We start from the raw sequence: 4,367 nt of genomic DNA on the forward strand, positions 1-4,367 counted from the left end.
AAAATTATGAGCATCTGGTACATTTAAGCAGCAGCAATACCCCTTCTCCTCCTCCTGCAGAACAATTTAATCCTGTTGGTAGCTCTTGCACTACAAAGCAAAGCAGGTCCTGAAAATAAAATATGTCCTGTCTATAGCAGTCAGGTGTCAAATGCAAACATACGGAAATAACACTTTTTCACCTCTATTTTAAGGGGGGGAACAGAAAATGCATAGGAAAAAAGTAGGGTTCACATATAATGATAAACCATGGTTTAGTGCTACATACATGAACTACAGTAAGCCCAAGCAACACTTCAGCCTCCCACATTCCTCCTTCTTTCTCTTTCTATGTGGCACGAAGGACTTTGCTAGTGTTTACTTTTGGCTTCTAAGAATCCTGGCTTGTTGTGACTTACAAGCCAGACCTTGTGGCTTAAAGCAAGCTTTGCACATTCTCTACACAATCCCTCTTCACACCACTGGTTATGAAGCCGGCTTGTTTAAATAACCAGATTTTTCTAAAGCCACAGTCGCTGGTGTATATGTAACAAACAAATAGCAAACCGTTTCCACAGCTGAAGAGGAGGAGGAGAGGGGAGGGATAAGCACACAAGCCAGAGGTTTTGCTCAGGCTCATTCTAGTTCATGCACATAGTGCTCAATCATGGTCTAGCATTACCTGAGAACCAACACATTGGGTAAGTAGACTCAGGCACTTTGTGCTCCTCTCCTGGCTTTAAGGAGCACAGACTTCTATGCGCTCGGGGCATACCCACTGCATCTAGTTTGGCCCTGAAATAGGAACTTCCCTGCTTGTACTGTTTAGTCACCACATTCCGCTTTAACAGTGCAAACAGGGAAGTTCCCGTTTCTGGACCAAACTAGATGTGATAGGTCTGCCCCAAGCACATATAAAGCAGGAGGCAAAGTCCAATTTTTAAAGTAAAACAAAAGAGGAGTCCTGCTGGGTCAGACCAAAGGCCCAGAGAGTCCAGAACCCCATTTCCTATACTAGCTAGCCAGATGACTCTGAGAGGCCCAGAAGCAGGGCATGAAGGAAACAATCTTCTTCTACAGCTTACAGTTCTGGTTGCCTCACCTCAAAAAAGATATTTTAGAGCTGGAAAAGGTTCAGAAAAGGACAACCAAAATGATCAAGGGGGTGGCGCAACTTGCCTATGAGGAACAGTTACAACATTTGGGGCTTTCTATTTTAGAGAAAAGGTGACTAAGAAGCAACATGATAGAAATGTATAAAATTATGCATAGCACAGAGAAAGTGGATGACAAAAAGGTTTTCTCCCTCTCATAACACTAGAACTTGGGGACATCTAATTAAGCTGAATGTTAAAAGATTCAGGACAGATAAAAGCACGTACTTCTTCACACAGCACATAAACTATGAAATTCATTCCCACTAGGCGTAGCAATTCCCACCAACTTCAATGGCTTTAAAAGGGAATTAGACAAATTCATAGAGGATAAGGCTATCAATGGCTACTAGCCATGATGGCCATGTGCTCTACCTCCACTATCAGGGCAATATAGGAACACAGGAATCTGCCTTATACTGAGCCAGACCATTGCACTATCTAGCTCGGCTTTGTCTACACCGATTGGCAGAGGTCTCCAGGGTTTCAGACAGGATTCTCTCCTACCCCTACCTGGATATGCTGGGGACTGAACTTGGGACCTTCTGCATGCAAGGCAGATGCTCTACCACTGAGCTACGGCTCTTCCCCAAGTACGCCTCTGAATACTAGTTGATGGAAATCGCAAGTGGGGAGAGCACTATTGCACTCAGGTCCTGCTTATGGGCTTCCCATAGGCATCTGGTTGGCCTAGGTGAGAAGAGGGTACCGGACAACATGCCTTCAAGCTCAATCCAACAGGGCTCTTTTCTCCCCTTTCTCCACACCATGTGTGTTATCAGCCTCAAATCATGCCCCACCTTACTCACCTACCTTCTACACTAAAAACTGCCAGCCTGTTTAGCACGGGGAAGGTGCTCCAATTCCCTGATCAACTTGGTTGCCCTTGTCCAGCTCTACAATATCCTTTCTGAGATGCAGCAACCAGAACTGTACATAGGATTCCAAATGTGGCTGCACCGCCACCAAGTTAATACTATCAGTTTTATTTTCACCCCCTTTCCTGATAATTCCTAGCACTGAATTAGCTTTTTTTGCAGCTGCCGCAGAAGGAGATGGCATATTCATTCCATTATCTACCATGGACCAAAGATCTCTTTCTTGATTTAGTCATCGCAACTCCATACTTCATTAGTGTGTATATCTAGTTAACAGCATGCAAGCAGGCAGGGTAACAAACCCTCCACCCATGCTTTCCCTATACAGTAGGGCCCTGCTCATACAGCGGGTTACGTTCCGGACCCCCGCTGTAAAGCGGATCCCACTGACTTACATTGACCAAAATGGCACCCGGCAGCAAAAAACCGCTGTAAAAGCGGAACAAGCGCTGTAATGCGGGGCCTTTCTACAATTCACAACCGCTGTATTAGCGGAACGCTGTAAAGCGGGGCCCTACTGTACACCTCTCCTGCTGCTGTTCTCACTGAGCTCAGCTATAAAGAAGTAAGGGACTGGCACAAAGAAGATGCAGGATACTATTATTTATCAGAGTTATCTATACACCACCGTTTGGGATACAAATCCTTATGAGACAGCTTACAAGAAACATTAAACCACATTTAAAAAAATCACAATAGGCAGTATCAACATATAAAAATCCACCTGGATCGTCACCACAGGACAGCAGTTGGCAAGTCGCCTTGTGAGGGGAGGAGTCCAGCTGGAGCAGGCTCTGAGGTGCTCTTTGCCTGCTTCCCTTTTTCTCCTGGAATCCTTTCTACCGGGTGGGTATAAACACACTTACATCTCTCTTGCTTTAAAGATACAATTGGATCTGGAAGACCAGGGTTCAAATCCCCACTCAGCCATGAAACTCCCTGGGTGATCTTGGGCCAGTCAAAGTCTCTCAGCCTAACCTATCTCACAAAGTTGTTGTAAGAATAAAATAGGGAGAGAACGATGTATACCATCTTCAGCTTCTTGGTGGGATACAAATGTAATAAAAAAATAAAAAAATCTGCAGGCAAAACAACTACTTCAGCCCTCAAGTCTCACTTCAGTCACAAACTCTCCATAACCTCAGAAAAGCTACCTGAGCCTGTGAGCCTCATGAAGCACTCCATTCCACCCCCGCCTAGGGAATAATACTGGCCTCACAGGGTTTCTGCAAAGATTACCAAATAAGTGAATACTGAAAATGAACGACTGGTACAATTCTATAGCCATTTTCCTGGGAGAAAGCCACATTGAACTCAGTAAGATTTAGTTTTGATATATATGTATAGATTGCACTGGGTATACATTACATTACAGGAAGGGAGCACAGGTCACTGTTAAGAGTATATGTTTTTCATTAACAAGGTCACAGCATCAGCCTCTGACATATCCAGAAAGCAGCCTAGTAAAGACCCTCTGCAAAAGACCCCACAGAGCTGCTGCCAATCAGAGTACATAGTAATGGGCTAAACGAGCCAATGATTTCACCCGCTACAGGCCAGTTTCATAGCTATTTTACTTACATATTTTTACTGCAATATTTTACTTATTGTATGCAATGCTAAATCACAGCATCTGAAATCCAAGACACCTCCCCCCGTCGGCACTCAAAAGGATCTCTTTTCGGTAGGGAAAAGCCATGCCTAGTTTGCTTCCATTTAAAGCCAATTATTTTACTAAAGATCAAAGGAGTTACTGCCTTATTTTCAACGAAGGCAAGATCCAGGGGGAAAGCTGGATACTACATAGTTTCTCCTTATTAAAACAACCCATATTATAGTGGATCAAGAACATAGAAAAGTTATTTCAGAAAAAGGATAATGTAGTGTGTAAAAGTGTGAGTTGCCAGGTCTCCACTCCAAAGTTTTACCCTCATGTGTGAATTTGCTACAAAAATACTGGCTTTCCTGAAGGCCTTTAGCCGGCTCCCTCTATAAGGTGGGGATACTAATACTGGCTGGCCTATCTTTCAGGGTAGCGATAAGGTTCGCTTGAGGCAGCATACGTTGAAGTGCTTCGAAAAATTTTAAACTATTATACAAATGCTTTGCATACACGCAAAAGCGTCGTATATTAAGGAACCCCACCCACTAGCACAAATCTGTGCCTCAGGTAACCTGCCTTAAAAGGTTCTAATACACACACAAAAAACCCTCAAATGAAAGCAAGGACACACAGCCACAGGCCCGTTTTACTTCTCCGACCCACAGGAAATCCTCCCAGGATCAGGCCCCTTGAAACGGCGCTCCACCGTTTTGCGCAGCAATGACAGTCTTTGTACAGATTCCTTCCACTTAC

The 4,367-nt window shown here is 44.1% G+C and overlaps 1 protein-coding gene across 6 annotated transcripts in view; it reads right to left on the reverse strand.

Annotated features, from left to right (window-relative positions):
* The window catches only part of STK31 (serine/threonine kinase 31), a 73,744-nt gene that overhangs the window by 69,188 nt on the left and 189 nt on the right, over positions 1–4,367 (reverse strand). The window contains exon 1 of one of the 6 annotated variants that reach the window (XM_061585593.1): positions 4,278–4,296. The exons of 4 other annotated variants lie outside the window; for them this stretch is intronic. The gene's annotated coding sequence lies outside the window, so the exon portion shown is untranslated. Of the gene's footprint in view, positions 1–2,735; positions 2,792–4,277; positions 4,297–4,367 lie in introns of those variants that run through there. One more of the 6 variants, XM_061585594.1, reaches the window with a different exon arrangement.

The sequence above is a fragment of the Rhineura floridana genome, chromosome 10, assembly GCF_030035675.1.
Source record: "Rhineura floridana isolate rRhiFlo1 chromosome 10, rRhiFlo1.hap2, whole genome shotgun sequence".
Lineage (NCBI taxonomy): Eukaryota > Metazoa > Chordata > Lepidosauria > Squamata > Rhineuridae > Rhineura > Rhineura floridana.